Here is a 16,857-nt window from a genome sequence, read left to right as displayed (position 1 = left end):
TTGTGACCACGACCACGCTACCTACCACCTGCCTCTGACCTCTGCTTGTGACCCTGACCACGCTACCTGCCGCCTGCCTCCGACCTCTGCTTGTGACCCCGACCATGCTCCCGGCTGTTCCTGCCACTGGGATCCACTTCAGATGTAGATCAACCCCTGACAGGGGATGGCATTGGGAAGCCGTTGCTGGTAGGCATGATTCCCATTCATTTCAAATGTCTCACTTGCCGGCATCCTAGCACACCCCCTCCTCTGACGTGTACATCTAGACAAGCCCCCAGCTCGTATTGGCTTGTACAGCTGCAATCTTTTCTCTGATTGGTCACCAGCCCCTTTTTCATGTTGAACATAGAACAGTGAGGTCTATGCAAGGAGACTGGCCGATCAGAGAATGAGACGATCTTGAGCTTGTCCGGTGGAGCGCTGGTGCGCTTTTCAAAAGTGCTTTGCTCCGAATAGCAAAACACTCGGCACGGAATTGCCGGTGAAGCCTAGCTTAGCTGAGGACAAGTTCTCAGATTGCGGCCAAGTTCCAGCTTTTGACTTGTTCGCGGTTAGCGGGTATAGCTAGGTACCTTTCCCGAAAAGGGTACCGTGGAGTTCCTGGATTTTGAATCGACAGGGTAAGCCTTCTGAAGAAGGTCGCCTGCACCTAGTGAGTCTAAAGACTCCCCCAGAGCTCCAGTTAAGTGTGTATTTACTGTATGTTGTATTTCATTGTGTCTGCTGGTCTCACCAGAGTAAACCCATTTCATTCCACTATTTTGTCCTGACTAGTGAATTGATCCCAGAAAGTAAAGATGTAAAAAATACTGTTCTCCCGTGACAACCCTCAACAATTCTCTACTGTTAATATTTCAGAAGAAGGGATGGAACTTCCAGCATTGGGAAAAGCAACGTTGCAAATGGTCTTGGAGTGAGGTATAGCACTGAGGTTGTTCACTCAAATCTGTTTTCAAGATTTGACTTTCCTATCTTTCAATGTTTGTTATAGTAAATTCTTTGTATCTGATTGTTTTAAAAGATTAAACATTTTAAGAAATCTGGGGCAGTTTTCCAAACATTTATCATGGTTTAACAAGTAAACAATGATATCTAGAGGTCTGTGTTTAATGAATACCCTATCGCCCATTCTGAACTTGGCTTTGTCCTTACTTAACTGAAATACAAAACCAAAACAGTGAGATGGCTGATAGGGAGAGGCTAAAAAGTTCAATCAGTTTGAACACAGATCAATTTCACCCCATCACAGTTCATTATAGCAGTAAGTGGTGACATAATCCCAAATCTATAATTTTGTGGATTGGTTTACTGCTGTCGCTCATGAAATGGCCTTACTAATAAAGAATGTCATATCTCACATTATCTATTGAACGGCTTATAGAAACTTTTTTTTTAATTTGAGAACAAAGCTAACATAATATTACACATTTGATTATTGTCTAGCCACATTTATTATTGCATTCCTTTTTCTTCATTCCATATTTTTTTTAAAAGAATGAATGAATGTGCCATACTGAATCCATTTAACACGTAGGTCTTTGTTTACTAAAAAGTGTACTTCATAATCGCCCACAAATGTATATAGTACTGTACATGTAACAGTAAAGATAGACTGAACAAGAACAAAATATGCAATCAAACAGCTGATACAATCATACCAAAGAGTAGCACACAGGAGCAAATCTAATTAATTCAAATATTATGTGTCATACATTTACATTAATCCTTTCACCGAATTACAATGGAAGGACGTATCAATGCAAAGAAAGTGTGAATAGAAATTAGTTTGATGCATTGCTCCATTTTCTGATTGCGTTTGCGTAAATTGCATAAATTGTTAGTCAACAAAAACGAAGAGAGCAAAGGAGCACTGCTGGTAAGAGAATCCAAAGGAAAAATGGAAAAATCCAAAGGAAAAATCCCATAGGAAAAAATAAAGGGCACAACTCCAGACTAAAACTGAGGGCATTGCTCCATTTTCTGATTGCGTTTGCGTAAATTGCATAAATTGTTAGTCAGAACACCTCAAACCTGGGAAATGTTTTTGACACAAATACAAGATACAATTAGGAGGCACATAGTCGCACAGTTTGATACATCTCATTATAATCTGTGTATCATGTAAGCCCTCCCCTAAGAACATTGACACAAAGAGATGCAAAACATTCCTCCAGATGTATTTAAGACAACACTCTATTGATTTCTATATCATTGTTTAATTGATACAGTACATATGGTAGAGATGTGTTACTTATGGGCCATTGTAAATTGTATTATATCACATGCATCATGTTTATACTCCTATACACTAAAATGATGCACTATCTCCAACAAAAAATGTTCTTTTGATCATATGACTGTGACCTAGACAGTGTACATCAATAGCCGAACAGTATACTGTATGTGCTGTAAAGTTTGGAAGTTGATAAACACTACACGTAAGTTATCATCTATATGCACTAGGTGGCTCCATAGTATGCATCTTATGAACAATGACACCAGAAATAGCTGCAGTATACTTTTAAAATAAATGTACTTTTAGAATCAGTTCATTTACAAAATCCCTTTGATACCTTTTTCAATTTGTCACTTCAATTGGAGGTCAATCAGAGAAGAAATAATTACTCCCACTTTGATATCAAAATCAGTTCCAATGGAAAATATTATATATATGTATATCTATTTAAAAAAAAGTTGGAAAGCAAAGAAATTAATTTACTTGCAGCAAGGGGTGACAACTATCCTAATGTTTAAGATAAGTGAAAACAATTTATATTTTCAGTTTAGAAATATAATTACAATATGCATGATTGTAAACAATGAGACAATTCATTATTATATGGTATAAATACTGTTAATGGAAATAGCTCTTTAAAAGGATGCTGCTGTGTGAAGTACTGTATTACTTTGTATAACTCTACTATCTTTGTATCGTTTACATTTCCTTTCCCTAGATTAGTGACACCCAAAAATGATGTATCAGTGGCAATTTATAATACCATTCTCGGATCTCCACTGCATGCATGAAAAACACCAACAATAAATTCTCCCACTGCTGGGAAGGAATTTCATGTGGGTCAAACTGTGCATAAGCTTCAAGTCAGCCAGGTCATGCAATAACTACTGTACTGTACATTAAGGGTGGACCCTTTTACTAGTGTTTTAGTTCTCTTGGAAGTCATTGGTTTTGGTTTTAATTTTGGATTTGGAAAAAAATTTCGGGAAGAAATTTAAAATAAGTAAAAAAAAAAAAAGATGTGAACTTTTTGATAATGTGTTTTTTTTTTAACATTTCTTTAAAAAAAATTCTCTGTGTTTTGCTCAAATATTCATTTGTTAGGTGCACTCTTAATCCTTATCTCTTTTAAGTGGTATTGGTGTGAAAACTACAATCACAATGTAACCTACTATATATAATGTTACAATGTTAACATCATAGTATACTGATATAATAGTTACCGAGGTCCATGTTGCATGCAATGAAAAGGATTGTGGCAGGGAAAGGTTACTCATAAGAAATACGGTACTAAAAGTAAAACTTATGTGACCAAATCTTTTTCTTACTTAATGCATGCCTTTAGCCCACACAGAAAACCCCACTCATATTTCCTACTGTCCATGAATATCACTTGTTAATTTTTTCCTTGATATGATTTCATATATGAAATACAGTATATAAATTGCAATATAATGTACACTGTCACTTTACATTCAATTCCATTTAAATTTGGAGTATTTGGATTCACAGAACCTTGTTAATCTCCTGTATTCTTTCTCGAAGACATTCTGCTGGAGTGTTCAGAATAATGATTCAGCAGACAACTCCACTCAAAAGGGCCCAGCTGCAAAAATCGAACACAACTGGTTAAAATTACAGCAACAGATTTCTTTAAGAAAAAAATAATACTATTAAGAGTAATGGGGTTAATTTTATTGGAACTATCTTGTGTTGTGTTCTACTACAGTTTTGTTGACAAGCGATTTTGATAAATAACCCAACAGTACTTTAACTGTGCTGAAATTGCTGTTTGCACACACCCAACATATTATATGGGGTGTAAGAATTAGAGATGATATATTGGCTCACTAACAGTTACACTGTACAGCCAGGTAGAAAAGTAAAGGGTTATTTATGTCTGTTGGCTGCAAATATGGGGAAAACAGTGCAAACAAAACAACGCCAGGTTTTTCCAGTTGCCTTTAATACATAAAGATGCAAAATTTAATACATCTCATTGTAATCTGTGCATCATTTAACACCTCTACACATGTTGCTTCATAGCTGCCTTAATATTTTACATTACCATTTTGTTTCTAAACATTCTGTTATTTCTTTCATTTTTTTAAAACTGTAACATACACCTACCTGGGATGGTTTGAACCTCACTAGACTATCAATATGTGTCGCATTTAAGAAAATGATTTAAATATTTTTTATTTTATTTGGCATACTGTAGCTGTAAATAGGGTATATTTGTGTGAAAAAAACATGCTATTCCTTGACGTTAAAGATAGACCATGAAGAAAACAGCATCTATTTTCCACTGACATTTTTAGACTGATTTATTTATGTTTTCAATTTCATGTTACAACAGTGTTTAAAAAAAATAATTTATCAGCAGATTTTAAGATACAAACTCGGTGATCACGCCCATGTATTTTTTTCTGAACCTGTTGATTATTTGCATTTTTTTCTTATTCTGGTTTTGTACTTCCTTTAATAAAGATTGAATATGTAGATTATAAGAAAGGAAAATTGTGTGTGTGTGTGTGTGTGTGTGTGTGTGTGTGTGTGTGTGTGTGTGTGTGTGTGTGTGTGTGTGTGTGTGTGTGTGTGTGTGTGTGTGTGTGTGTGTGTGTGTGTGTGTGTGTGTGTGTGTGTGTGTGTGTGATGGAAATATTAATGTGTGCTCATTTGCATGTCTTAGACAGGTCTGCAACCCTGCCTTTCACCATTATCATCCAGCATACAGTGCTTCCACTGCATCAAGGGATTCTGGGAAATGACATGCAAATGCCACCTTTTGCTTCAAATCCATTTTGACATGGACCCCTATAAGCTTATGCTTGCTGCACTGCACAGCTTTTCAGCACAGCATGGGTTAAGATGTATAGCAAGTAAACCTACAAACAGACCGCTATTTCAACCTTTTGGGTCTCATCAGTGTGAGGCTGGTTATACTAGCTTTGCAATTTGAAGCTTTGGATAGGTTTCACCACACATTAGTTACGTTATGGTGGGAAAAAAAGTGGCAAAAACCCTCCACTGTAAAGCATATAGCAAATGGAAATATTACTGTGTGCTCATTTGCATGTCTTAGACAGGTCTGCAACCCTGTCTTTCACCATTATTGCCCAGCATACATACAGTGCCTCTGGGAAATGAATTCTGGGAATTTACACCTTCACACAACATTAAATAATGCACATTCAATAAACACATTGTGTAGCATGTGTAACCTATTATTATTTTATTTATTTATAAAATATTTTACCAAGAAGTAATACATTGAGAGTTACCTCTCATTTTCAAGTATGTCCTGGGCACAGAGTTAAGATAAATAAAACATGGTTACAAATAAGGTTACATAAGTGAACAGGGTATACATTATATGCAAGACATTGCATGCACAGTTAAAGAAAATATATATTATAGGCGTATGTACTGTAAAAGTTACAGACCAGATTAAAATGTGTAAAATATTATAGGTCCACCATCATGTGCAAGTGGGCATGTAAGCACACAACATATACTTCCTTCAAGATCAAAGTGCAAATACTGTACATGAATTAAACAATTTGTGCCTTAATAGTCTCCTCACTACCTTGTCAATGGATTGGATGTGAAAAAGTGCAATCCAACACTAATGGCAATTACATATCTGAAAATATTTCCAGGAATGGTTTGATCATAACATGCATATTACTCTTAACAATACTCATCTTGTAAATATTATTCACTAAACAAACATACTATTAATATATGTTAACTCCATTTAGGAGCAATATGCGTATCTAAATGAAACTTGCCTCATACATTATGTTTTTCTTTCTAACGTTACAAATTTGGACTGTAAATGTCCCGTAATACTGCACTTGTCATGCATCATACCAAACACACTGTCATTAACTAAGAATTAATATACTTCAACAATGATCAATATACCTTTCTACAGTAAAGTTGCAATAATCATATAGGATTTAATGCAAAGCTGGAGTGTTCTTGTTATATTATTGTAAGTGTTCGTTGCTGGCTTAATGTACCCCAATGCATACCACATTGATAACACTCACTTCAGATGCTGCAGAGGAAGTGACACAGAAAGAAGATTTGGAGCCCGCATATAAAGTAGTGATAGAGCCGATAGCACAAGACCTCCCAGCTCCAGAAACAGTGGCTCCTCTTCAACAGCCACCTGTAGCTCCACAGGAGACCATGCAGCGCCACCTAACGCAACTGATACGTAAACATGCTCTGCTTCACCAAGATGTAGCACAAGTGAATATGAGCTTTTGGGCTCACACTGCACAGTGCAAAAAAACAGCTGCTTTGGATCAAAAAAATGATAAGGCAGCTAATAAAAATCCAAAATCAATGCTCCTGGCCAGTAATGCAAATGAGGCCATACGATGATGAAGATATGATGAAGATATTGTCACAAATACAACATACAATATTAATGACAACCAGGTGTAGGGCCTTTTAAGTCATGAAGAATATTTAGTGGATTAACCCCTTTCATCAAGTATAGTTAATAAAACAATAAAAATAAAATATGTACAGTATACAGATTTATTAAAGCAGCAAGATTACATTCCCCCTTCAATTTTTTTTCTTATTATTTGTATATGTAAAGCATGTGACAATGTATAATTCTACATTCTTACCTAAGCTGGCAATCGTTTGGTGCTCCTTTTATCAAACTAGAAATCCTGATTGTTTCAATAACAATGGCTGCTTCATTCAGTGTAGCTCAGCAGCTACTATGTATCCTGATATTACTAAAGTAACATGATCTATTGTTACAGTTTACAGTTCAAGGAATGTGAATATTGGCAACAAATGATCCCAAACAGGAAAGTGTTGCAAAGATCTTGCACTGCTTGGGAGGTGGTGTAAAATCTACTATAGAACTCAAAGGATGGTTTATAAATGATTACAAATGGCATTATTGAATATTAAATAAAGTTTTATGTAATACAACAGAACTGATATACTATAAAATGTAAAAACAAAAAAAACAAAACATATGATACTGTATGACATGTTTTGAGGCTTTAACTTTTCTAGTTCATCACCTATTCCATACAGGTGTACCTGACTGTACTGTACATCATTTTCTATTTATTTGTCAGGACTTACTGTACATAGGAAATATAGGGCTAAAAGCTTGAATTAGGAGATAAAAAATTTACTAAAACAAATCAGTTACGATCATTGAGATCTTTACCAAAAACAGAATAAATGCATATTTTTACAAACATTTTTACTAATTGTAAAATTCGAAATGTACCAATTTGTGGCAGAATAAGGGTACTGCATGCTAGTTTAACCAACATGTTTTAATTTGTGTAGCTACTTTTCCTTATCCTTACCGATGCTTGATGTATTCCGGTCAAAGTGTTTGTATCATAGCAGGCAGGTAGAAAAGTGACATTTCTCCCTATCCCAGCCTCAAGAAAGATTACAGTGAATATATTCAGATGGTGCTGAAGCAAAATATGTGCCGTCGTTTACTACCGCTATAAGCAAAGATGCCTGTCCCTTTTTATTTTGTTCATTGTTTTTCCAGTTTGACTCCTGATTATGAACTGAGCAACTTTAAAGTTTGTACAGCACTTATCTGCCAGTAAACAGTTGTCCTAGCTATACTGGACAACATCTAAAACATCTTTTCAGGGAGAATTTATAGTTATTTATTTATAAAATGTTTACAAGGAAATACAGTAATACATTGAGAGTTACCGCTGTTGCTTAAAAATGTGCAAGATCCATTTATCTTCCACTGATTTGCATTAGATTATGGGGATTTTCCTTATGGAGAAATATGAATTTTTTCTGCAAATTATAACAGTCTACCCTGTCAATAGGGATACTGTTGTTGCCCACAATTGTTCAAACTTCTGTCTTAACAAGAAAATTAACGTTCACCATATTTACTCTAAGTAGTGTTCCTCGCTTTCAGTATTTACCAATTTGCACCTTTAAATTGTCAGGGTTAATATTAAAACAATTCAGTTTTTACTGAATAAACCCAATTATCAACCTTTTCAATATTTTTAAGGGGTACTTATTTTTGTTAAACACTAAGCCTTATGTTATTGTTCTGTGTCCTGCTGCTCTTAGACTAAAGTGAAACACAGATCAAGAATGGAGGTTTCTACATAATATTACTCTTTGATTGGCTCACTTAATAAGAATAGAATCAATAACATAATTTAAAAAAAAGCGAGCAAACTTTGGTTCATACAAATATCAGCATGCACTGTTGTATTATATGTATATAACATTTACATAATTGTAATAGTGGTAATAATAGAATATATAAAGAATATACGATTTACCAAAATGTTCCTGATTTATTTATGTTTCTACCTAATTTTATCCAGGTTTTAATGTATGGAAAAGAAGCATTATAAAGTAACTGAATTTTAATTTACATATGAAAACTAATAAAAATGCGGATCACTGACTATGTTACACCTAATTTTAGCACACACGGATCATAAAACACATCCCCTTTGTTAATTTTCATTTATTTGCATACAACGTTAGAGCTACTGGTGAAGATAACCACAAATTGCACGTTCTTGTCTAAAAATAACAGGAGGACCTTTAGTAAATCATTTTGGAATGTATGCCTCAATTCTTTTAACCAGAGTTGCTCCACTTTTGACCAGCCAAGGCTCCAAGAAACTTCCAATCAATGCGAGTACTAATCTTGTTCCAGCCTGAACACTATTGAACACACTGGGTTTTAACACAACCCTCCTCAGATGAGGAAGATAGCCATTCCCGGTGTCCTCTGTGCTGAAGGGAACTATTTTTGAGCTCCAGGGACCCTCAGGTTCCCCAAATACTTACTGTCAAAGTTACTGGTTTTATATCTCCCTCTAGGGGAACACCACCAAACCTTGCGACTCTCGTGCACGAACAGGAAGTGGAAACATTATTGGCTGCCGATTCTTACTGGACAACCATTTAAATCCCCTTTAAAGACATGGAAGTAATACTGGTAGCTTAATTGGCCATGGCCAGGGCACATCAATGGGCAGCGATGTCACACCCGCATATGCCAAAATCTTTATGGACTCATTTGAAAAGCAGTCTCTATGGATGTTGGCTTCTTGAGACATTGCTGACTATGGAAAAATAAAAGAGAAATTAAACTGCTCACCTATATATCTTCAAAGTCCTATGAATAATAATAATAATAAGGTAGGTGCAAGAGAGGTATAATACATATTTATCACAGAGAAAACTCAAAAGAGAATTGAGTAAAAAGAACCCATTGGTGTGCACTCATTACCTAAGTATGATACTCATTGTTGCCAAAAATAAGTATACAGATCCCTGTCAGGGTTAGGAAACGATGAAAAACAAAAAAGTTTTAATACATCAATCTTATTACACTAAATTGTTAAAAAGTTATTGTTTAAAATCCCCATGTGGGAGCGAAGGAGAGGAAAGTACGAAAGGATAATCTGATTGATTTACTACAGTAATTCCATAGTCAGAAGATTACCTTTCCCCTCCTGCAGTCACTATAGCTCTGCGGTATTCACTGTAGCATATGTATCTGTTCAAGGGGGTGGGACTCCTCCCCCTGATGAAGCGCGTGAACCGCGCAAAACATATGTTGGGCTAATTTTGGACGTCACGAGAGTGACGTCATCAAGGAGCGGCAGCACACGTGGCTGATGCGGACTCCACACCGAGACACAAACGGCTTGTATCGTCTCTCCTCTTTGCTTGGGTTCGCTGTAACCCTTATCTGTGCAGGCATTAGCCAATACGTATGGTGGTGACTTATGAGGCTACTGTGTTTATGTGTTACACATGCGGAGTCCCCGTTTTTGAACTAACTATACTGCAGGGCTCCTTGTTACATATTAACAGTTTGACATCTAGTGATCTGGAATGCGATCTGGAATGCCCTTCCCCTCAGTACCCGACTAGCACCCTCTCTATCCACCTTTAAGACCCACCTTAAGACACACTTGCTTAAAGAAGCATACGAATAGCACTGGATAATCATGGACACATGACAGATAAAGCTTGGCCCCCTGCAGACGCACTTACCAGAACTCCCTCCTACTGTCTCTGTACATTCTCCCTACCTACCAATTAGATGTAAGCTCCTCGGGGCAGGGACTCCTCTTCCTTAATATTATGTTTGTCTAAAGCACTTATTCCCATGATCTGTTATTTATATTATCTGTTATTTATTCGATTACCACATGTATTACTACTGTGAAGCGCTATGTACATTAATGGCGCTATATAAATAAAGACATACAATACAATACAATCTATGTCTCAACAGTAGCAGTCCCGCACTAGTAGAAGGAGAGATATATACATAAATTCTAAGCACATTGTGTTACCCTGCACTGCCCAATATTCTATCTATGTGGGCAATAACCTTATATACTGTTACCCATTAGGTGATACTTTATGTGCAGGGAAAGTGTGTATCATTAAGTCTTAGTTATACCACTGGCCACTAGCTCCAGAGTGGTGAATTTTGGTATAAGTCAGTTTACATATTGCAATTGTTTGGTGTCTGTTGCAACTTCAGATTGCCTTGTACAGATACGTATGCTAGAGTGAATTTATCTGTGTTAATTATGTGTTAACTTTGCATTATTATATGATTCTGACATTTTTGGACTTGAGATCAATAACCATTTGCATTTATGCACTTAGATTATATGCTATCTTGACTAGTAATACCGCAGAGCTATAGTGATCGCAGGAGGGGAAAGGTAATCTTCTGACTATGGAATTACTGTAGTAAATCAATCAGATTATCCTTTCGTACTTTCCTCTCCTTCGCTCCTACGTGGGGATTTTAAACAATAATTTTTTAACAATTTAGTGTAATAACATTGATGTATTAAAACTTTTTTGTTTTATCGTCGTTTCCTAACCCTGACAGGGATCTGTATACTTATTTTTGGCAACAAGGAGTATCATACTAATACTTAGGTAATGAGTGCACACCAATGGGATTCTTTTTACTCAATTCTCTTTTGAGTTTTCTCTGTGATATGACTATGAAACAGTATATAGACGATATCTTCGTGGTGTGGCAGGGAGATATGCAGACATTGGTCATTTTTATTAATTTCCTTAATGCTGAACATCCAAGTATTACATTTTCTTTGGAAGTAGATTATGTTCAAATTATTATTTTTTTTAATTGAAGTTATTAAGATGTGAAATATGTTACAAACGGATATTTTTAGCAAACCTACAGTTTGCAATAATTTACTGTATGCTGAGAGTTTTCATTAAACCACACTTAATAAATAATTTACTAAGTCAACTTATGGGTGTGAAAAGATTGTGAGTCAACCAGATAATGGTGAGTGTAGACTACATCAGATGGCAGCTAAATTTGCAGTGAGAGTTTATTCAGGTGATCTTTTGTTGACTGATATAAATAAAATGAATAATATGGACAGAGAACAATTGTTGATTCCAAAGAAAGATACATGCAGTAAACGAAAAAATGAATAGCGTTCCTTTTGTATCAAAATTTACTCTAGCTCCTAGATAGGTAGGTAGGTACGACAAAGTATCCTGCCACTCTGCCTTCTCACCGCCACCTAAGTTCTTTCAAAACTAAACCTGTCTCACTTTTTAATGTGGTCTGTAACTGTTACATATGCCTATAACTTATTTTATCTTTAACTGTTCATGCAATGTCTTTATATATAATGTATAACCCTGTTCACTTAATGTAACTACATATTTGTAACCAGGTCATCATAACTCTGCGCCCAAGACATATTTGAAAACAAGAGGTAACTCTCAATATATTACTCCCTGGTAAAACATTTTATAGGTAAATAAATATTGAGAGAAGCATTTAGAGGCATTGTAGATTTTTTGATGTCGAGAAAATTGTTTAATGCACCTCCCCTTTTTCAATACAGCAGGGGTAATAATCTGGGTGATCTTTTGGTATGGGCATATTCCCTTTCAGCCCTACCAATACGCAGACGAGTAGAAGAAACTGTTAATTCCCTAGCGTACACTATATACAATGCAATTCTATTATTAAAGGTGACAGCTTTACTCCATCCAAGGACTGTAAGAGAAATATATATACAGTAAAAATATTTTTTACATGTGAATCTTCACTTGTTATATATTTGCTATGGTGTCCATGCAGTAAATCCTATGTTTGGTAAAAAAAAATTAGAAAAGCATTGATGAAGGTTGATCAAACATTGATCGATTATTCAATGTCACAAAAACATAGTGACAAACCGCTCGTCTAATAGTACAAAGTGCTTTTATAATAATAATGGATCATTCAATGGCAAGAAATTTTAGGGAAACAAGGCATAATGTTTCATAGTGGAGATACGGGATTATTTATACTGTTGACTCACTTTTGGGAGGGGGAGATAGGGAATGCCTTCTTTGAAAGAAAGAAAGTAGGTGGATTTTAACATTGGATACGGTTCGTCCAAAGGATGTGAATGAGTCATTGAATTTTAAATGTTTTTGGTAAATATATGAATTTGTTTATTTAAAAAAGTTTGACAATAAAACAGGGTTTATATGTACTTTAAACTGCCTGGCAGCACATTTTCTTAGATGTATGTATTGGTAGTAGTGGCAAATCCGCCCAAATCTGTTCCCGAATTTTCATTGTTGTTACCCCCAACATCTGTTTCATGGTGTAAAATCTGCAAACAGATTTGGGCAGTTTCAATCCACGCAGGTTCATCAAAAACCGCCATTGGATACAACCCGTGGATGGATTTGTAGAATCCAGTCAGCTGATTCAGCAATCCATTGGTGAATTCTAATGAATCCACCAACAGATTGCTGAATTCGTGGATTGGATTCTACAAATCCGTCCACAGGTTGCGGAATCCGTGGAGTGTATTGGTAATAATAATAAAAAATCCGCAAAACGTGAATCGCCCTTTTAGACATTGATCCGCTTAAATCCGCGGACCAAAGGAACCGTCCGATCTGCTGCTGATCCCTCTAAGACAAGTTGATAAGATATTTGGCTATTATATTAAATGCGTAAGTTTATATGATGTAATTGTGATGCTGATGTATCTTTATATGCTTATATTTATTTTTATAGATGCACTTTATGTATACAACTTCTCTTTTATATATATATATATATATACACTTATCATATATACTGTTCTATTTAGTATTTTTAAATCGTGTTCCCATCATTCTGGAGCATTTGTATCAAGTGATTTGTTATTTTTTTGCATATTATATGTATATTATATGTATACATGGTGATGGGTTGCACAGCTAATTGCACTTTTTTGCACTGCCTCGGCTTCTGTAGCCTTATTAGCCATGTTGTTTTTTGTGGTTCATTTGGTGTGTTCCATGTTAAGGTGAAGTCATCATGTAGTTGTCTACATGGTCTCTCAAGGTTTATGAAGCCAACATGAAGCATGCGACTTTGTTTATGGTCTGAGTAGTAAAGGGGAGGGGAGATGTGTGACAGGTACAATATGCTCATTAAGGAAGGGCAGAAGCCAGAGAATGGGGCTGTATCTCATGCTTAGTGGGTCAGTTGTGTCTGGTGCATTCGTGGACTTTGTCTTCAATCTACAGTTGCGTCGGAGATGCAATATGTATACATCAAGTTACTGACTTATGCTCTAAAAAAAACTAAAACAAATTAAAGGGTATTTGCTTATGCAATTGACATTACAGTCATGACAAAATGGCAAAACCCTGTGCTGTACAAGGTACAGCGAAGATAACTCAGGGGCATTTGAATGCCTTCCAAAGGTCCCCAAAACCATACATAGGTGAAAAAGAAGCCAAGGATTTGTGGTAATTGACATGTAAATATGCACAAACGACATGTTACATTTTGTCTTCCTTACCATTTTAAACATAGTTATTTCTTAAGAGTTTTTGCCTGCTGCATTGTAAGGCTTGCACATCAATGTTTTGGATGAGTTAAAAAGCAATGCTATCCTGTTCACTAACACCCTGCCCTTTATTCACGGCTAATTTATCCTTTCTGTAAAAACCATACATCAAAAAATACTCAATTAAAATATGAGTTTGAAACAGCCGAACCATTTAGTTTTGCAACTGTGAATAAGATAAATACAGACAACCCTGATATACCTTATCATTTGCCCAAATCTTTAATGCACGATGAGTACACCACTGAAGTTTTGTTTGTAGTCATCTCTAACCATACTGTTTTTCTGTAGAAACTGGTAAACCACATTGAAAAATATAAGTGTTAGTGCTCACATGGCCCAGATTTGGTTAAACTGTACAGTATCTTTTTTGCTAACAGAAAAATGTACAAACCTCAAAAAAAAAAGTCTGTATTATACATTACTAAAACGTAAGTAAGCATTCTGTAAAGTGTGTTTGATTAGAAAATATTTCAGAGCATGAATAAAAATGAGGACATGGCTCCAAAACCTTTTTCATTGCAAAATGTAATATTTGTTTTCTAAAATGAAACCATAAGTGAACATAATTACATTTTACAATCTCACTGGTCTATTTGAGTTCTGAAGCAATTTATCCGCATTTATCAATTCTCTCGATTTAGATTATTGTAACAAGATTTTATGATTTTTACAGAATTGGCTTCTTGCAATATTAGTGATAACTACATTTATTTTCATGCATTCCGTCTTTTGAAGATACAAATGCACAACATGCTGAATACTTTGCTGTTTTCCTGCCTCCCAACATGTCCAAAGCCTAAAGAGGCACACTCGACCAGTTTCGCAAAAACACAGATGCACTTTCACTAGCATTATCACCATTCACTACGATGGCAGAAGTGCGAGCAAACCAGTTTTGTTTTAGTAACAAACCTTAAAGTCTACAAAATCACCTTTCCACACTTATACAGTACTTTTCTCTACACTCATACATTAAACAGCAGGACATAATACAGTATTGTATACACAAACACACACACAAACCCACACACACATACATACACACTCACCCTAACATTCCTGCCTTTCCTCTGGGGTACCTTTTGCTCCTCCCCTTCTGATTGGGCAGTGGGAGAGGAGAGGCCACAGTGGGACTCATTAATAGACTCACCCCATTCATCCTCTTCTGTTCCCTGGGACTTCTCCCACCTGGGAGTGCAGGGTGAGAGGAGGAATGCAGTGCCGTCCTGGAGAATCAGGGCTGTTGTGAGATATGCAGTTTTGATGTATTTTTTCACTTGCGGTTTGTGTAACCTTTAGCATGATCATTTTTCCAAATTCTTATTTCATTTGCAAAGGAGCAAAGTCCAATTTTTATTTGAGCTGTTAGTTCAATATGAAGGACCATAAACCATTTGTGAAAGTGTTGCTGATTCTTGAAGTAGACAGCGGGTACATAAACGTGTTAATTTAAAAAGATATACAGTATGTCATATACTGTAACTGGAGTTTTTCTTTCACTGGTGTGTAGCATAGTGTATTGGTAAAACATAGATGTGTGTTTGGTTCTGTTATGATTCAAGTAATGGTGACTGGATACATTTCTATTGAATGTAAAAGCAAAAATATTGGTAATCTTCTGCATTTGAAGAACATACTGTAAAACAAATACGATGTTTACTTGGTTTAGTACTCCAGGCCTGGAAGCAGTGGCGAAACGTCAGCGTAAGGGGCCCGGGCAGTTCACTTACCTGCCGTCTCTCATCCCGCGATGAAGCCGTGTCATACCGGCGCATTGTCATGTTAATGCGTCACCATGAGATGTTGCTGCGTCACATTACATCATCTGCCATGACGACGCAGCATCCCGTGACATGGCTCGCCATGACGGCACAGAGTCGCATGATGCTGCAACGTCAATGCAGCAGGGCTGCTCTCTTACAGAGGCCACACTCTCTCCCCTGGAAATCAGTTTAATTGCTGTAGGGCAGATCACAGGGCCTCTGTAACTGCTTGGGGGACGTGCCGGGAAATCCTTGGCCAAAGTAACGCAACTGCTTGGAAGCTACAAATGGATGATATAAAATGCCATTGTGTTACCCACAAGCTTTTGGGGAGTAGCCTGGTTGTAATTTTGTATTTTAGAACTTGCTCCCATTGTGACTTTGATCAGGTTACAATACTTTAATTATCTTTATCTTAGGCATTAAAAAATAATTTGTTTATGCTTGCAACAAAAATACTTTACCATTTTTCGAACCATTTAACCAACCACATATGAGTGGGTAGAGAAAAATCCACAATGGAGAAAAAAGCGGAGCACAGTGTTCCAAAAATCTAGGGCTAGGTAATCCGGTACTTTAAAAAAATTACTTTTATTAGGACGTAGACAGAATGGAAGTATGTAGGTACATACTCTGACGCGTTTCGTCCTATAGTAGCGCTTTCAAAGAGTGTCACATATGAGCTGTCATAACATATGCAAAACAAAATTAGAGGTGATATATTTGATGAAGATGTGATTGGAAAAACTTGAAGGGCGGTATATGTAATAGTTGAAACAATAATTTTATGTGAAATTTAACGGAATCTGTGTAAGCATTTGAGAGCAAAATTAGATTATTGAATACAAATATCACATGTGAGCAGAATCACATCTCAGACAGGTCTGCCACCCTGCCTTTCCCCATGATCTCTTAGCATACAGTG

The sequence above is a fragment of the Ascaphus truei genome, chromosome 5, assembly GCF_040206685.1.
Source record: "Ascaphus truei isolate aAscTru1 chromosome 5, aAscTru1.hap1, whole genome shotgun sequence".
NCBI classification, from domain to species: Eukaryota; Metazoa; Chordata; class Amphibia; order Anura; family Ascaphidae; genus Ascaphus; species Ascaphus truei.
The sequence above is the reverse complement of the archived record's forward strand: the minus strand, read 5'-3'. Positions refer to the sequence as shown.